Raw genomic sequence first — 19,422 nt, 5'->3', positions numbered from 1 at the left:
ATTGTCTCAAGATTGACATGTATATTTATCAAACATATATAAAACAAAATAACCCTATATAAGGGTGTAGTTAATTAGCCTTACTGATTAACTAGGGTTTTTCCCCCCATTTACCTTCTTATGTCTCTCTTGAGTTTTGCATTTGGAGATCAAATTTTCCATTGAGCTCTGGCCTTTTCATCAGGAAGGTCTGGAATTCCCTTACTTTATTGAATGTCCATCTCCTTGCCTGGAAAAATTATCCTCTGTTTAACTGGGTAGTCGATCCTTGGTTATAGTCCAAGCTCCTTTCCCTTTCCAAATATTGTATTCCAATTTCTCTCGTCTTTTAATATAGAAGCTGAAACATCCTGTGTGATCCTGACTGTAGTTCCATGATATTTGAATTGTTTCTTCCTAGCTGCTTACAGGATTTTCTCCTTGACCTGGTAGTTCTGGAATTGGCCTATGGCATTTCGTGGAGTTTTCAATTTGGGATCTTTTTCAGGGGGTGATCGATGGATTCTTTCGATGACAATTTTACCCCCTGGTTCTAGGACCTCCAGGCAGTTTTCTTTAAGGATTTCTTGGAAGTTACTGTCCAGGCTCTCTTTTTCATCATAGCTTTCAGGTAGACCAATAATTCTTAGATTGTCTCTCCTGGATCTATTTTCCAGGTCAGTTGTTTTTCCAATCAGATATTTCATATTTTCTTCTATTTTTTTTATTTTTTAGATTTTGTTTGACTGATTCTTCGTGTCTCCTAGAGTCATTAACTTCTACTTGCTCAATTCTAATTTTTAATGTTTTGTTTTCTTCCTTTATCTTCTCTATCTCATTTTCCACTTGGTTGATTTTACTTTTTTTTTATTATTATTTAATATATTTAGTTTTCAGCATTGATTTTCTTTTTTTTATTAAATTTTTTTAAATTTATTTAATATATTTAGTTTTCAGCATTGATTTTCACAAGAGTTTGGATTACAAATTTTCTCCCCATTTCTACCCTCCCCCCCCACTCCAAGATGGCATATATTCTGGTTGCTCTGTTCCCCAGTCAGCCCTCCCCTCTGTCACCCCACTCCCCTCCCATCCCCTTTTCCCTTCCTTTCTTGTAGGGCAAGATAAATTTTTATGCCCCATTGCCTGTGTATCTTATTTTCTTGTTGCATGCAAAAACATTTTTGTTTGTTTTTGAACATCTGTTTTTAAAACTTTGAGTTCCAAATTCTCTCCCCTCTTCCCTTCCCACCCACCCTCCCTAAGAAGTCAAGCAATTCAACCTAAGCCACATGTGTATCATTATGTATAACCTTTCCACAATACTCATGTTGTGAAAGACTAACTATATTTTGCTCCTTCCCAACCCATCCCGCTTTATTGAATTTTCTCCCTTGACCCTGTCCCCTTTCGAAAGTGTTTGTTTTTGACTACCTCCACCGCCATCTGCCCTCCCCTCCCTCTTGAGATGTCTGTGAGCATAGAACTGACATTAGAATGTAATGCCTTGATGAAATTCACACCAGTTCTTTTGTAGTCATAGTAGGTTCACTGTCAATGATTTTGTTGAGTTTTGAGACTGGAAGCTGATTCCCCATCAGTGGCATTTTAGCCCATGTTCTTCTTTATTTTTCCCACACAGGTCATATGAAGAACGACTCTTTCTGGAAGATGAATACCCCGAACCCAGGGTTCGTAGACAATCTCTGTCCTTTTGCTCTTCCCTGATGTGACTTCGTACTCTGATGTCTATACCTGTCCTCAGTTGTGTGAGGCTGGGTAAGGAGAAAATACATTTGAGCCAGATGGAATTTGCTCCTATATCTCCCCTCTAAGACCTATATGAGTATCATTAAAATATGGATATTGTATGCAAGAGAAGAAAGAAACCATCCAAAGGAGGCTAATTGAATCAATGATAATTGAACTTTTAGTGTTTAATATTTTGTTACATTCATATTGTTTACTTGTGTACCATTTGTAACCTCAAAAGGAGCAATCCCTTCCACCTTCCCAGTGTAGACCATCTCTTAAGCTCATCCACTTTGTTCATGTGACAGGATACCTACAGAACCTTTCCATCTTCTTTGGCGCAGAAGTGATGACTCTTATTTAACCTGTTGATATAGTAAGCTGCCGTGGAAATCCTTTCAAATCTCTCATTTCAAAGGTAAAGCAAGAGCCAAGGAAGTTGTTCGTTCAGGATGGACGATCCTTTACTAGGCAGGAAATGAAAGAACTCAAATCAGACCAACGAGTGCATCACTATCTGGAACACTGAACTACATTCAGTCCTTACAACATGGAACTCTGTATATAGGGGAAATGATTTTTCTTTTAAAATTTCCTAAAGAAATTTATCCCTTACACATCTAGTCTTAGAGCACATATAGAGCTGAGAGGAACCAAGTGAGATATGGGGATAAGTGCCACCAAGATTTCCTGGTTACACCTCTGATCTTTGAGTCAGGTAGACCTGAATTCAAATCCTGTTTCAGGCACTCGCCTTCAGCCGCACTGTTTCAAGCAAGTCACCTCTCCTCTGTTGGCCTCTGTCAAATAAGGGGTTTGATGAGATGGCCTCTGAGGTGCCATCCAGGTCTAGTTTCTGACTATGAGCCTGTGAACCTTATTTAGGGACCTCAGGAGTGGCCGGGTGGAGAGGAAATTTAAGACAGCAGATGGAGACCATACGTTTGGAAAAGTTGGCAGTGATGAGAGAGAGACAGACAGAGAGACAGAGACATACAATCACAGAGCATTTTCTTCAGACTGGAGTGCTTCCTTCTTTCTTAGAGGAAAATGGAGGATGTGCTCCAGTAGTAGGACCACTGAAATTGGAGTCAAAAGCACCAGGGGAAATCCCATATTGACTATGAAGTACAATGACTGTAGCAGTAGGCTCATTTACTATCTGACTTTAAATCCTGCATTACTCAAAAAAGGTAGAATTAAAGATTTTTATAAGCCTTGGACACCTAGACAAGTATTCATCTGCATGTCTGATTTAATACCAGCAAAATGTTAGTCAACCTTGTGACATCTGTTTTATAATTTTCCTTCAAAGTTAAGAAATGCTATTAAAATGATCAGCCACTTTCCTTGTTTTATTCTTCCAAGATTTATTCTCATAGATGGGCAAGGGGTACATCATAGACAGGAATCAGCTCAATATCATCTCTACTGATACTGAGTCTAATTCGGTATCAGATGACCTTTAATAGGGATAAGAATGTAACTGACAGTTTTAATGGGGGTGATTAAGTCTGAATTCATATTGACACTGGAGGATTTCATAAGTTACTTCACTTCATACATGGCACCTTTATAGGCATTAGGGAAGGTGCCAGCAGACAGAGAGAGAGAGACAGAGAGAGAGGTAAGTGTTAGAGATGGAGTAATCTGTTGGAGGAGATGGGATAGAATGGTAGGTAGAGGGGAACTAGAAGGTTAACCTTGGTAAGGAGTAAGTCTCTTCATGTGAGATAGTGGTGAAGGAGGAGATAGCAGCAGAAGACATCTGTACGATAGTGGAAAAGAGAGAAGAAGGTGGAGCTCATGGAAAATGACTTCTGCTTTTCTCTGTAAAATATGAAGCAAGCTTCTGAGCTGAGAGGGTGGAGGAGGGGAGCCATGGGAGGTTTGAGGAGGGATTCTTTGGAAGAGCCACTGTGTAGAGGAGGAGAGTAAGTTTGATAAGGGAGAGATCAAAGGAACACCATCAGTAGGGAGGGCTTAGGTGAGGTTGAGTAACAAATTTGTGGTAGACCCAGTCAGAATGATTTTCTGATTTTCTCCACTTTCCGTCGGCAGTAGTAGATGATGGGAGCAATCCAAGACTGATTGGAGCTAAGGACTCAAGAGAAAAGGACAGTGTAGAGTTGGACTGGTTCCCAAAGGGGTCAAGTTGGGGAGACAGTGGGTAGTGCAGGGGAAATGATCTGGGAGAGAAGTGAGGAATAAAAGGTCATGGTGTGGAGTCAGAGTTGGGTTTTGTTAGGGAAGGCAGAGGGGGAGGTGCAAGGTAAGAGATTTCAGAATTCTTGAATATAGAGGTGGTGCATTTGTGGGTGGTGGCAAGATCAAGGGTATGACACTCTGTGTATGGCTGAGGTGGAGTGGAGAAGTAGGTCATAGAAGGTGTAGGTTAAGGCACTGAGTAGTTAGTGTGCTGTAGAAAACACACACATATCAATGGATAGCTAGATAGATAGCTGGGGAGGTGAGTAACATTGTGAACCAGATAATGAACTGAACTGAGGAAGGAAGGGCAGTGACCCACTGTGGGGGGGAGGAGGGAGAAGAAGGGCGGTAGGCAATAGCTACCAGGATTTGAATTAAGGGGCAGAGGTATATTTTATTAACCTCAAAGGAGTAAAGGTTACTGAGTGGTGGAGGTAGGGGGAGAACCTGGCCATCCAGACAAAAGATTTGACAGTTCTCCCTAAGCATGTAAACCAGAGCATAGTTTGAACTACAAGGGTGTAATCACAGCATTCGTATCCAAACAGGAGCTAAAGTCTGATATAGGTATTTCACTCTCGGTATCATTCTCTCAAATTAGTTGTATTATATGGCACTTTCCAAAATTATAATGTAAGAAAGCAAGCATAATACTATAATAGTATGGATTTAAAACATAGAAAAGAAAACTTATTGCCAGGCAAATGACATTCATCCATTTGAATGCATTTTTTAAATTATCTTAGAGAAAAATAAAACAAGCCAACAAATCCCTCAAAGGTTTTCTCTTCTATCCTATGTGTACTCGGAGAAGTACTACTATAGGGTAATTAAAATCCAGTTTCATTTATAGTTGCAAAACGGCTTTTATTCTTGATGTCTATAAACATTTTGTTTGATCTTTGGGGGAACATCCTTTTTCTTAAAAGCAGGATTATCAGGAGGAGGAGACAGAAGATAGGTATTAGAAGAAAAAGTTCTTACTTGGTTCATTACAAAGGAAGGAATGTGTATCCCTGTTAGCCCAGTCATTTACACTAAGCTCCGACTCTAACCTTTCTTTATACGTCTTTATTCAGATCGGATATAGAGAAGGGGAAAGGCTTTTCTAGGTCCTTTCGAGTCCTCCAACCTGGCTCCTCCCAGCTGATGCCCCCCCCCAGGGCCTGGCATGGATGTGGTGTGGTACCTAACTTTGACCTTTGGAAGCAATCCAACACCTTATTTTCCAGCCTGCCCTGCCAACTTTTTTTTTTTTTTGGTCCTCCTTTTAATGATCATAGCCTGGATTCTGTGGTTGTTTTAGGACACCGTCGAGTGGAACGACTGGTACTGAGTGGTCGCTGCAGGGACGCCCAGGGTGCCTGTGCAGGCTGTGAACTGGCCAGGACAGGCCTCTGCTCTTACCCTGTTGAATGGCAACAGTGGGTGGTGGGGGCACCTCTAGAGCACCCACCATTACAGAGAGCACGACTGTGATGTATTTCCTGAATGCTTTTGCATTCGGGGAGGGCATCAACAATTTCAGTACAGCTCTCTGTCTGACGCTGAAGCAGAACAGACCAGTCCCGGGACAACTTCCACAAGGGCCGGCTGAGAATCCCTTTCTCAGGACTAGTGGGTCTCCCAAGCCCACCGGAGCCTGGGCATAGCCGACTTGCCCCGTGCGACAGCGCTCACCCAAGCTACAAGCTCTTCCTGTAGGGAGACTCTATGGAGACTTAGAAACTCAAAGTTGATGTGGATTGCCAGCGTTCTTGTTTATGGATTGTGACCTGAAACCCTGGCCCCAGAGTCCAACCTGGACTCCGCCTTCCCCTCGCCCCACCCCCGCGCCCGCCCCCCCCCGGTTGCCATAGCGACCACTTGAAGAGGAGGGATTGGTGAAATCAACATTCCAGACCTAGAGCAAACAAAGGGACGCCCTTCCCCGTCACCATGGTTACCATGATGTTTCCAGGGTTGACCTGGCAGCCCTGGACTCCGCCATTTTCCTTCCCAGGCTTTCCCGGCATCAAGGAGGCAAGCTTCCCGGAATTCCTGGAGAGTTCGGTGAGTTCTACTACCGGCCAGTTGGCCGCCAATCCGGCTCCCGCCGGTAGAAGGTCCCGGGAACTCACGTCTGTCCCCGTCGGTTTCGGAAAGGGCAGTTTGGGCCCCTCCTTGTCTCTCTTCTCCATCCCCTTTTGCCCCGCTCCCCTTGGTCCACCCGGCTGCCTGGACTATGGACTCTCCCTGGGGTCTTCCCCACGCTCCAGCCCTGACATCTGCCCCAGGGGTTGGATTAATTTGGGGTGGAGGGGAGGGATCTGTAGCCGCAGCTGGGTAGGGAGCCTAAACGGGCGGAGGGGGGCACCGCGGACGCCAACCCAGGACAGCCCGAGGGAATGGATGCTGGGGGAGCGTGTGACTGTCATCCTGCCGACCTCGAGGCCGAGGAGGGTGGCGGGAGGTCCAATCAGCCTCAGCCGAGCCTGGAAATGAGCATGGTTAAGACCACCGTTCAGCCAGGTGGTTCGCCCCTAGGGTTACAAGTCCAAGTTCAGTACGGGTCTGGTGGAGGCTCGTGGCGGCGGGGGCCGTGCTTGGGCCAGATCCGAGCTTGGGATTGTGCGTTTAGGGAGACTTTGAGAGGTCCACCGGTGACCAGGGCTGGTGCTCTCTCCTGGGGTATTGCAGACTGCCTGCTGAAGTACTGGTCGGGCAAGCACTCATGAAGGATGTGGGAGTGGGCCAGACAAACTTACGATCGGGTTGGTTTGAGAGCGTCCCGAAGATCTCACCCCTGGCGCTGTCCCTCGCTTAGTATCTGTTTTCCGGAATCCTGGCGCTGGAGAGGGATGGGCGAGGTGGGGCCAATGGGCTGGTGGTCTGCTAGATTTGGTGTTTATGGGGATTTTGTGGACTATTCACCACCAAGTTTCTCAGGCAACTTTTCTTCCCGAAATCCTTAGGGAAACTCATTATTAGCTAGTTATTGTTCCTTAAATGGTCTTTGGAGCCAAGAGGGCGGATTATAATCACTGTAAACTTTTTATCGTTTTATGTCTTAGTGACAGGGAGAGGACTGCAATATAATGTCCCTTAGGCTAAATTCTCCTAATGTCTGTAAAGCAGATGAGAATCACAAGCTGGGAGTTTCGGACTGGATCAAGTGCTCGTTCTGCAGTTAACATTCAACGCTCCCACCAGTTTGTGGTCGAGTAGAGGAAATTCCCAGCATCTGTAATAACCCCCAGAACTTCGCCAGACTCTAGATTGGATTAGGATCGCCTTCCTCTCCTATTTCCCGCCTGTGCTCAACCAAGCCCATCCTCAGGGTACTTCATCTAGACACCTGAACCCCAACTTGGAGCATGTTCCATATGTCCCCCTGCCTTTGGGTGAGTTGCTTGAATGCATGGGGATGAACCTCTGTCTGTTTGTATTGTTTGTATATTGCCGAGGGAAGGGGGCTTTAAAAAAAAAGCCTGCTTACAGAGCAGAATAATAATGAAGTTCTTGTTTGTATCTGTTTCCCCCAATATCAAATTCCTTGAAGTTCCTGAATGCACATGTTTACTTCAAGCCCAGCCTTGAGGCCAAATAAATCCCTCAGGATCCAAACTTCCTGCTTCCTTCCACTTAGGTGCTGTGGGCAGGTTAATCTCAGTGGCCATCTCCAAGGATGTAACCAAGCTTAAAAGCCTTCAATGGCTTCCTATTGAGAGAAGTGCAAATTCCAGCTGAGTAGACTTTAGTAGACAGACACCCTACTCTGTTTAGAAAATTGCCTTAGAAGTTAAAAGACATATAACGTTTAGATAAGCTTTGGTCCCTTCTCTCAGGGAATTTACACGTGTCCTATGCAGATCTGATATGCAAAAATAACTAATATACAATAACACAAGATAAATATGTGACAAAGACACAGAGTCCTCTGTGAGATCCCAGGAAGTAAGGTCTTAAATGATGGAATATCAGGGAAAGATGTCTGGAGAAGGTAGAATTCTACTAGGGCTTTAAAAGAGGAATAGAAATTTAACAAATGGCATGTGATTCCATGGTATGGAAGTCCGTAAATGAGAAAGGGAGGCTTATGGAATGTACTGCACAGGAGGAGTATTTTCATCTTATTGGAATATAGAGTAGGCTGTATGTATGAGATCAAGATAAGAAGGACCATATTTTGTAGGTCTCCAATGCCAGGCAGAAAGATTGAACCTTTGCTCGGTAGGCAGTAAGGCACCACTCTGTGACCTGGGGGAGAGCAGTGCCATGACCCAAAACATGACTAACCCTGATTTTGGCAATAATGTGAAGGAAATATTGGAGGAGAGAGAGAATAAGATAGAAAATTCTGTTATCAGGCAATTATTGCAGTAGTGAGGGCATATAATAGAGAATTAACCTTGGGAGACAGATGGTGGGATAGGAGAGAAACTGAAGCAAAAGGACTTGGTTATTGGCATACGGTAGGCACTTAATACATATTTGTTGAAAACTGGAAGAAGAAAAGGAGGTCATTGAATTTGTCCATTCGGGGATCATGGATGAGTTGGGAGAGAACAGTTTGATTAGGGTCATAGGAATGGGAGCCAGATTGTAAAGAGATGAGGACATCCTGGTTATTGCCAAAGTAGAGGCCTGAGGCATAGACAAGTTTTTCATGAATTTAGCTGGTTCAGGGTAGAAGGAAAGGATTTCTTTTTTTTTTAGAAGAACAGTGGACGCTTGAGACTGCAGACAGGAGAGGGAAAGACTGAAGATGATAATAACACTAAGGAATGACATTTATGGAACTCTAAAGGTTCGTAAAGTTGTCCTTTTGAAACCTGATCTCATGGAAGCCCCACAACCGCCCTGTCAAGTAGGCATTCTTACCTACCTCATTTTACAGATGAGGAAACTGAGGCTCAAAGAGCCCCCCCTTCTCTCTCTTTGTGAACAAGAGGCAGTATAAGGCAAAGGGAAGAGTGTGGACTTGTAGACAGAGCACTTGGTCTTAAACCTTGGCTCTGCCAAGTATGCTCTGTATTATTACTTTAAAAATAGCATGTGACTCCATTTTGTTTTTTAACCACCATTTAGTGAAGTTTCAACTCCATCTAAGGCACCTGGTTTTGGAGATGACACTAGTTTACTCCCCCTCTCTACTGTCACCCCACCACAAGAATAGAAATCTCCCCTCGACCTGGGTGTCTCTAGATCTCTGCCAAGAAGAATCCGGGTGGCTTAATCCTTAATCCTGTTTATCACTCTCTCTAAATTGTATATTAGCCATATGGAAAGCAGGGTTCAGGGCCTCTCGTGCTACTGAAAGCCTTGGGCCGGATTTGTTTCTGCAACGATGTGCCTTGCTGAATAAATTGTCTGGATGATAGGCATTTTCTTTATTTCAGTGCAACAGTACGTCCTTGGACAAATCATAGAGACCTCTCTTTGTATGTGTTTCCTACTTTGTAGGAGAGGGAAGGGAACCTAAAAACAGACAGGCTTGGAATAGAGGAATCACATTGGAAGAGTTTGGCCAGGGTATTGGGTACATGAACAATGACTGCCTAAGCAATGCTTGGGGAGATGAGTAGCAATCAGATTTTGGGGAGGTCTGAGTAGCAGATTTCCCAGGTCATTTCCCCTGATGGCTGTTCCAAACCTTTCCCTGTTTCCTCAAGCCCTCAAACAAAGCACTGGACACCCTACACACACTCTCACTTGGAGACTTAGCCCCCTCCTTCACTAAGGGAATTGAGGGCACCTAACTGGATTTCCTTCATCCCCTTTCTCCACTCAGAATTTCTCAGCACCCACAGCCATTTTCTCCCCTCTCCTGCTTGTCTCATGACTTCTCCTTTAAGCACATTACTCCACCTGTGCCAGGTGGGTCCTCACCCCTTTGGTTGGTTCCTATCTCCTCTCCCCTATTTCTGAGTGCTGAACTTGGCAGAGGCAAGAAGAATTTGTCTCAAATTCCAGCTCCAGGGCTTACTAGTTATGAGACCACAGGTGGGTGTCTGAGCCTCAGTTTTCTCTTCTGTGAGATGAGTCAGGTAACCAGGCCAGTAGTTCCTACTTAATGGTCCGGTGATATCAGGTATGGAAAGGATAGTTTGTGAACCTTGGGTTTCCATAAATGCCAGTTGTTATTCTTATCATCTTCAGTCTTTCCCTCTCCAGTCCTTTCCATCTATCTACAGTCTCTTCTGTCTAGGATACATTGCCAGGGCCCACAGTTCTGCATCCTTCTCCTCCTGTGTCCTGAATAGGGGAGGGGAAGTGGTGCTTGTGATGCTGATTGGAGGATGGATGAGTCACTGCAGTGGAGGCTATTGCGGGGTGCATGCTCTCCAGGGTGGGGGCAGAGAGGAGCCAGGACCAGGTAAAATAGGATGGATGGGTGAGACAGGTGCCCCCTGCCCCAAATGCTGTGAGGCTGGTGAGTGAGAATCTGGGGGACTGAAGGCTGGGATCTGTAAATCCACCTCCTCTCCCTTTCCACCCCCTTCCTCCCCTTTCCTCCTCTTTTTCCTCTCCTCTCCATCCTCTTCTTCCTTCCTGCTCTTTCTCTTCCCCCTCCCTATATTCTCTCCTCATTCTTCTTCTTTCTCTTCTCTCCTCCCCCCCTGTCTTTTCTCTAATTTCCTCCCCACCTTTGCTCTTCCTCCCCTCTACTTCTCTGCCTTCCTTCTCTGTTCCCTTCCTCCTCTCCCTTCTCCCCTCCTCCTGCACCTTCCACTCTCACTGCTCCCTCCCCTTTCTTTTACCTCCTCCCCCTCCTCTGCCCCCTTTCTGCTCCTCTCCCCACCTCTTTCTTACACCTCAGACCCCTTCTTTTCCTCTCCCCTTCTGCCGGCTCTTCCCTAAAACATTCTTTGTCTTCTTCCTCCCCTCTCCCTCTCCTGTCCTTACTTTCTCCCCTTCTCCACCCTTTTCCTCCTTCTCCCTCTCCTTCCTTTCTCTTGCTCCTTACCTTCCGTCTTCCATCTCTGTACTCCTTCTCTGTCCCTGTCCTCTTCTCCTTGTCCCCATCCTCCCCTTTCTCTCTCTTTTACTTCCCTTCCCTTTCTCTTACCTCTGCATCCCCTCCTTCTTTTTCTAAATTTCTGCCACCTCCTGCCCCTACGTTTCTTCCTCCTCTTCCTTTCTCTTCCTCCCACTCCCTCTCCTCCTCCCCAACTCCTCTCACCTCCTCCCTACTCCTTCCTAATTTTATCTCCTCCCCCTCCTGCTTTCCCACCCCCTTTTTCTCACTTCTTTTCTCTCCTCCCTTCTTCTCTGCTCTCTCCTCCCCTCTCTGTCTACCTCTCCTCCTCTTTTCCTCCTCTTTCCGTTACCTGCGTCCCCACCTTTTCTTTATGTTACCCCAGACCCTTCCTCTTCCTCTCCCTTCCTCCTCTCTCCCTCTCTTGTTCCTCCCCTAACTCCTTTTTTTAAATCATTATTTATTTATTTAGTACTTTTAGTTTTCAGCATTACTTTTCACAAGAGTTTGAATTACACATTTTCTCCCCATTTCTACCCTCCCCCCACTCCAAGATGGAATATATTCTGATTGCCCCGTTCCCCCATCAACCCTCCCTTGCCACCCCATTTCACCCCATCCCCTTTTCCCTTACTTTCTTCTAGGGCAAGATAGGTTTTTATGCCCCATTACCTGTATATCTTACTTCCGAGTTGCATGCAAAAATTTTTTTTTGGACATCTGCCTTTAAACCTTTAAGTTCCAAATTCTCTCCCCTCTTCCCTACCCCTACCTCCCTAAGAAGGCAAGCAATTCAACATAGGCCACATGTGTATCATTATGCAAAACCCTTCTACATTATTCATGTTGTGAAAGACTAACTATATTTTGCTCCTTCCTATCTTATCCCCCTTTATTCAGTTTTCTCCCTTGACCCTGTCCCTTTTCAGAAGTGTTTGCTTTTGATTACCTCCTCCCCCTGTTTGCCCTCCCTTCTATAGTCCCTCCTTTTTTATCTTCTTCTTCCTTTTTTCCTGAGGTGTAAGATACCCAATCGACTGTGTATGTTATTCCCTCCTCAGATCAAATCCAATGAGAGCAAGATTCACTCATTCCCCCTCACCTGCCCCCTCTTCCCTCCCAACAGAACTGCTTTTTCTTGCCACTTTTATGTCAGATAATTTACCTCATTCTATCTCAACCTTTCTTCCTCTCTGAATATATTCCTCTCTCATCCCTTAATTTGATTTTATATTTTTTATGTCCCTTCATATTCAACTCACCCTGTGCCCTCCCTCTCTCTATATATGTATGTATACACACACACACACACACACACACACACACATACATGTATATTACCTTCAGCCACCCTAATACTGAGGTCTCATGAATTATACACATCATGTTTCCATGTAGGAATGTAAACAAAACAGTTTAACTTTAGTAAGTCCCTTATGATTTCTCTTTCTTGGTTACCTTTTCATGCTTCTTGTGTTCGAAAGTCAAATTTTCTATTCAGCTCTGGTCTTTTCACTGAGAAAGCTTGAAGGTCCTCTATTTTATTGAAAATCCATATTTTGCTTTGGTGCATGATACTCACTTTTGCTGGGTAGGTGATTCTTGGTTTTCATCCTAGCTCCATTGACCTCCAGAATATCATATTCCAAGTCCTTTGATCCCCTAATGTTGAAGCTGCTAGATCTTGTCTTATTCTGATTGTGTTTCCACAGTACTCAAATTGTTTCTTTCTGGCTGGTTACAGTTTTTTCCCCTTGATCTGGGAGCTCTGGAATTTGGCAACAATATTCCTAGGAGTTTTCTTTTTGGGGTCTTTTTCAGGAGGCAAACGCTGGACTCTTTCAATTTCTATTTTACCCTCTGGCTCTAGAATATCAGTGCAGTTCTCCTTGATAATTTCTTGAAAGATGATATCTAGGCTCTTGTTTTGATCATAGGTTTCAGGTAGTCCAATAATTTTAAAATTACCTCTCCTGGATCTACTTTCCAGGTCAGTGGTTTTATGAGATATTTCACGTTGCCTTCCATTTTTTCATCCCTTTGGTTATGTTTTATAGTATCTTGATTTCTCATAAAGTCACCAGGTTCCACTTGCTCCAGTCTAATTTTTAAGGTAGTATTTTCTTCAATGATCTTTTGGACCTCCTTTTCCATTTGGCTAATTCTGCCTTTCAAGGCATTCTTCTCCTCATTGGCTTTTTGGAGCTCTTTTGCCATTTGAGTTAGTCTATTTTTTAAGGTGTTGTTTTCTTCAGTGTATTTTTCAGTATTTTTTTGGGTCTCCTTTAGCAAGTCATTGATTTGTTTTTCATGGTTTTCTTGCATCACTCTCATTTCTCTTCCCAATTTTTCCTCTACTTCTCTAACTTGCTTTTCCAAATCCTTTTTGAGCTCTCCCATGGCCTGAGACCAGTTCATGTTTTTCTTGGAGGCTTTAGACTTTGTTGACTTCATCTGGCTGCATGTTTTGATCTCCTTTGTCACCCAAAAAAGATTCAATAGTCTGAGTATGAGGCCTTTTAAGCTGCCTGTGTATGTTCCCAGCCAACTACTTGGCCCTTGACTTTTTTTGTCAGCGTATGACTGCTTTAGAGTAGAGAGTACTTTGTCCTAAGCTTTATGGGCCTTGCACTGCTATTTTGAATCCCTATTTTTTTCTTTTACAGTTTCACTCCCTAATTTTCACTTTCTAAATTGGACAATTTGACTCCCTGTTATTGACTTTTCATTTTTGACTTCCTTATTTTGACAATTTGACTTCTTAATATTGACTCCTTAATTTGGACACTTGATTTCTTCATTTAGGCAATTTGATTCCCTAATTTTAGCTTCCCAATTTTTACTTTTTAATTTTGACAATTTTTTTAATGTTTATTTTTTTTCTTAATTTAAATTTATTTATTTCACATATTTAGTTTTTAGCATTGATTTTCACAAGAGTTTGAATTACAAATTTTCTCCCCGTTTTTACCCTCCCCCAACTCCAAGATGGCATATATTCTGGTTACCCTGTTCCTCAGTCAGCCCTCCCCTCTATCACCCCACTCCCCTCCCATCCCCTTTTCCCTTCCTTTCTTGTAGGGCAAGATAAATTTCTACACCACATTGCTTCTGTATGTTATTTTCTAGTTGCATGCAAAAACTTTTTTTTTGTTGTTTTTGAACATCTGTTTGTAAAACTTTGAGTTCCAAATTCTCTCCCCTCTTCCCTTCTCACCCACCCTCCCTAAGAAGTCAAGCAATTCAACATAGGCCACATGTGTATCATTATGTATAACCCTTCCACAATACTCATGTTGTGAAAGACTAACTATATATTTCTTTAAATTTATTTAACATATTTAGTTTTCAGCATTGATTTTCACAAGAGTTTGGATTACAAATTTTCTCCCCATTTCTACCCTCCCCCCAACTCCAAGATGGCATATATTCTGGTTATCCTGTTCCCCAGTCAGCGCTCCCCTCTGTCACCCCACTCCCCTCCCATCCCCTTTTCCCTTCCTTTCTTGTAGGGCAAGATAAATTTCTACGCCCCATTGCCTATGTATCTTATTTTCTAGTTGCATGCAAAAACTTTTTTTTGTTGTTTTAGAACATCTGTTTTTAAAACTTTAAGTTCCAAATTCTCTCCCCTCTTCCCTTCTCAGCCACCCTACTTAAGAAGTCAAGCAATTCAACATAGGCCACATGTGTATCATTATGTGTAACCCTTCCACAATACTCATGTTGTGAAACACTAACTATATTTTGCTCCTTCCCAACCCATCCTGCTTTATTGAATTTTCTCCCTTGACCCTGTTCCCTTTCCAAAGTGTTTGTTTTTGATTACCTCTACCCCCATCTGCCCTCCCCTCCATCGTCCCCCCCCCCTTTTTTTATCTTCCTCCCTCTTCTTTCCTGTAGGGTAAGATACCCAATTGGGTATGTATGGTATTCCCTCCTCAGGCCAAATCGGATGAGAGCCAGGTTCACTCATTCCCCCCTCACCTGCCCTCTCCCCTCCTCCCACAGAACTGCTTCCTTTTGCCACCTTTATGCAAGATAATCCACCCCATTCTATCTCTCCCTATCTCCCTCTCTCAGTATGATGCTCTCTCATCCCTTAATTTGATTTTATTTCTTTTAGATATCTTCCTTTATCTTCAACTCACCCTGTGTCTGCTCTCTCTCTCTTTTATATATACACATATATATACATAGATACATACACATTCACTTATATATATATATATATACATAAACATATATATATATATATGTATATATATATATATGCATATTCCCTTCAGCTACCCTAATACTGAGGTCTCATGAATCATACATGTCACCTTTCCACGTAGGAATGTAAACAAAACAGTTCAACTTTAGTAAGTCCCTTGCAATTTCTGTTTCTTGATTACCTTTTCATGCTTCTCTTGATTCTTGTGTTTGAAAGTCAAATTTTCTATTCAGTTCTGGTCTTTTCACTGAGAAAGCTTGAAAGTCCTCTATTTTATTGAAAATCCATATTTTGCCTTGGAGCATGATATTCAGTTTTGCTGGGTAGGTGATTCTTGGTTTTAATCCTAGCTCCATTTAATTCCTAGCTCCGGAATATCGTATTCCAAGCCCTTCGATCTCTTAATGTAGAAGCTGCCAGGTTTTGGGTTATTCTGATTGGGTTTCCACAATACTCAAATTGTTTCTTTCTCGCTGCTTGCAGTATTTTCTCCTTGATCTGGGAGCTCTGGAATTTGGCGACAATATTCCTAGGAGATTTCTTTTGGGGATCTATTTGAGGAGGCGATTGATGGATTCTTTCAATTTCTATTTTGCCCTGTGGCTCTAGAATATCAGGGCAGTTCTCCTTGATAATTTCTTGAAAGATGATATCTAGGCTCTTTTTTTGATCATGGGTTTCAGGTAGTCCAATAATTTTTAAATTATCTCTCCTGGATCTATTTTCCAGGTCAGTGGTTTTTCCAATGAGATATTTCACATTGTCTTCCATTTTTTCATTCCTTTGGTTCTGTTTTGTAATATCTTGATTTCTCATCAAGTCACTAGCTTCCACTTGCTCCAATCTAATTTTTAAAGTAGTATTTTCTTCAGTAGTCTTTTGGACCTCCTTTTCCATTTGGCCAACTCCGCCTTTCAAGGCATTCCTCTCCTCATTGGCCTCTTGGAGCTCCCCTGCCACCTGAGTCAGTCTGTTTTTTAAGGTGTTGTTTTCTTCAGTGTGTTTTTCAGTATTTTTTTGGGTCTCCTTTAGCAAGTCATTGACTTGTTTTTCATGGTTTTCTTTCATCCTTCTCATTTCTCTTCCCAATTTTTCCTCTACTTCTCTAACTTGCTTTTCCAAATCCTTTTTGAGCTCTTACATGGCCTGGGACCAGTTCATGTTTTTCTTGGAGGTTTCTGTTGTAGGCTCTTTGACTTTGTTAACTTCTTCTGGGTGTATGCTTTGGTCTTCTTTGTCACCAAAGAAAGAATGCAATGTCTGAGACTGAATTTGGGTGAGTTTTCACTGCCTGGCCATATTCCCAACCAACTAACTTGACCCTTGAGTTTTTCAGTGGGGTATGACTGCTTGTAGACTAAAGAGTTCTATGTTCCACGTTTGGGGGGGAGGTGCCAGCTCTGTCACACCAGCACTACTCCTTCCCCAAGAACCCCCAACCCGGACTGGGCTTAGATCTTCAGCAGGTTGTGCACTCCTGCTGTGATCCGCTACTTAATTCCTCCCAGCAGGTGGGCCTGGGGCCAGAAGCAACAGCAACTGTAGCTGCACCACCCCCGACGCCCCCGGGGCTAGAAGCTGATCTGTGAACTCCTTCCACTCCCCCAGCTTTTCCCACTTACCTTCTCTGTTGTCTTTGGTGTTTGTGGGTTGAGAAGTCTGGTAACTGTCACAGCTCACTGATTCAGGGCGCTAAGGCCTGCTCCACCCGTCTCCTGGTCTGGTTGGTCTGAGCAGCTCACTCTGGGCTCTGCTCTGCTCCGCTCCCAGCTCCATGTGGGATAGACCTCACCCAGAGACCATCCAGGCTGTCCTGGGCTGAAGCCCTGCTTCCCTCTGCTGTTTTGTGGGTTCTGCAGTTCTAGAACTGGTTCAGAGCCATTTTTTATAGGTTTTTGGAGGGACTCGGCAGGGAGCTCACGCTGGTCCCTGCTTTCCAGCCGCCATCTTGGCTCCTAATTTTGACAATTTGACTTAGAAATCTTGACACTCTTATTTTGACAAGTTGACTCTCTATTTTTTATTTTTAACAATTTTATTCCCTAATTTTGATTCCCTCTTTTAGGCAATTTGGCTTTCTAATATTGACTCCCTGATTTGGACTTCTTTATTTTGAGAATTTAGCTAAGGAACTGGGTTTCTCAGCAAAGAGTGGGGAACCTCCTTTGGGTGAACATGGCCATGGTAATATGAACCCCGCTGTAGAAACCAAGGGCTAATGAGGGAAATTTTATGTTTTTACTGGAAAGGGTTATTATGTGTCCTGTACCTTTAATTCTAAGAGGGCATACCACCCATGTCTCAATCGAGATTAACTGATAGTCTACCACCTAATTAAGGCACTTGGCTCCTCTGGAGGGATTTAAACAATTTGAAGAATTTCACTGCTAATTTTCTCTTCCTTATTTTGACAATTTGGTTCAAAAACAGGGAGCACCAGGATAATGAGGGGAACCTACATCATGTGAACATGGCACTGTGAAGGCCTATGGAGAAACCAAGGCCTGATCAGGGAAATTGGTGTGTGTGTGTGTGTGTGTGTGTGTGTGTGTGTGTTTTGTGTCCTGTCTCTATCATTCTGAAAGGGCATACCTCTCACATCTCAATTGGGATTAAATATTAGTCTCCCACCCATGCCCCTCCGGAGGAATTTAATCTGTTTGAATAATCTTACTCCCTAATTAGAATTTTCTCATTTTGCAATTTGCCTATTTAATTTTGATAACCTAAGTTTCACAATTTCACCTCCTCATATTGACTCTCTAGTTTTCACTTCCTGGTTTTGACAATTTGACTGTAATATTGATTCCCTTATTTAAAATTTTGACTGCTTTATTTAGTCAATTTGATTCTTCACTTTTAGCTCCCCAATTGTGGCTTTATAACTTTGACAAGTGGACTCCTTATTTTTTAATTAAGTACAACAGTTGGCTTCCCTAATTTTGAATTTCTAATTTTTGCAAATTGACACCCTAATTTTAAATAATATTTCATTTTCTCCCAATTACATATTAAAACAATTAATTTTTTTAAAGTTTAGAGTTCCAAATTCTGTCTCTTTCTCCCCTCCCATCTCTCTGAGATGATAGGCAATCCCAAATGGGTTATACATGTCTAATCATGAAAAACCATATTACTCATTCTGACACCCTAATTTTGACTTCCTGATTTTGAGCATTTGACTCCCTCATTTTGACTGTCTAATTTTGAACTCCTAGTTTTTAAAATTTGTTTGCCTAGTATTGACTCCTTAATCCTGAATAATCTACTTTATAATGTAGAAATTTTTACTCTATATTTTTACTTCCTATATGTGAGAATTTGACTCATTACTACTGATTCCCAAATTTTGTCAATTTAACACCCTAATTTTTCCATTAATTTTCACAATATGATTCTCTAATTCTGAGGTTCTAATTTTTATGATTTGACAACCTGATTTTGACAATTTCCTTCCATTATTATGACTTTCTAATTTTGAATCCCTAATTTTAAAATTTACTTCCCTAATATTGACTCTTCAATTCAGAAATCTTGACTTTTTAATTTAGAAATTTTGACTCCCTAAGAGTGACATTTAATTTTGCCAATTTGACTCCCTAATTTTTTAAAATTTTTAACAATTTGATTCCCTAATTTTGAATTTTAGAAATTTGACACCATAATTCGACTTCTGAATTTTGACAATTTCACTACCTTATTTTGATTTTCTAATTTAAATTGTTGATTTTTACAATCTGTCCCAGTGAGATTGACATTCCAGTTCTATAAATTTGACTTTTTAATATAGAAATTTAATTCTCTGATACTCTCTAATTTTGACAGATTTAAGTTTGACTGCCAAATTTTGACAGTTTGAATCCTTAATATTTACTTTCTAATTTTGACTTCCTAATTTTGACCATTTGTCTCCTTAATTTAGATTGCCTAAATTTTACAATTTGACTCCTTATATATATTTTTTAAATTTTCAGGTTTTGATTCCCTAATTTTAATCCTTAATTTTTACAATGTCTTGATGAGGATACAAACAGTGCCCTAAGAGTTAAGAGTTACTTTTCCCTAGTTTTTTCTCTAACCTGAGGGCGTCCTAAAGTTTTTTTCCCTCATCTTGAAATACCATAAAACTTCCCCCTTATCTTGGACCTTGAAATTCCTTGTCTCCCCCCATCCTGGGTCATAACGTTTCCCTTATCTCTCTTATCCTATCCTTATAAAAACAAGCCTCTGTCCCTCTGTAAATAGCTAGTCTTTCTTCCAGGGCTAGGCAGCTGCTACTGTGTCAATAAAGCTCCCAATG

At 42.3% G+C, this 19,422-nt stretch overlaps 1 long non-coding RNA gene across 1 annotated transcript in view; it reads left to right on the top strand.

Moving 5' to 3' along the window:
• LOC118833204 overlaps window positions 1-3,068 on the top strand; it is a 35,985-nt gene extending 32,917 nt beyond the window's left edge. Inside the window, exon 5 of the long non-coding RNA XR_005009293.1 lies at window positions 1,622-3,068. This is a non-coding gene — a long non-coding RNA (uncharacterized LOC118833204). The remainder of the gene's footprint in view (window positions 1-1,621) is intronic.
• Window positions 3,069-19,422: the final 16,354 nt, after the last annotated feature.

The sequence above is a fragment of the Trichosurus vulpecula genome (genome assembly GCF_011100635.1).
Source record: "Trichosurus vulpecula isolate mTriVul1 chromosome X unlocalized genomic scaffold, mTriVul1.pri SUPER_X_unloc_3, whole genome shotgun sequence".
Lineage (NCBI taxonomy): Eukaryota > Metazoa > Chordata > Mammalia > Diprotodontia > Phalangeridae > Trichosurus > Trichosurus vulpecula.
This window is presented reverse-complemented; position numbering and strand designations above follow the sequence as displayed.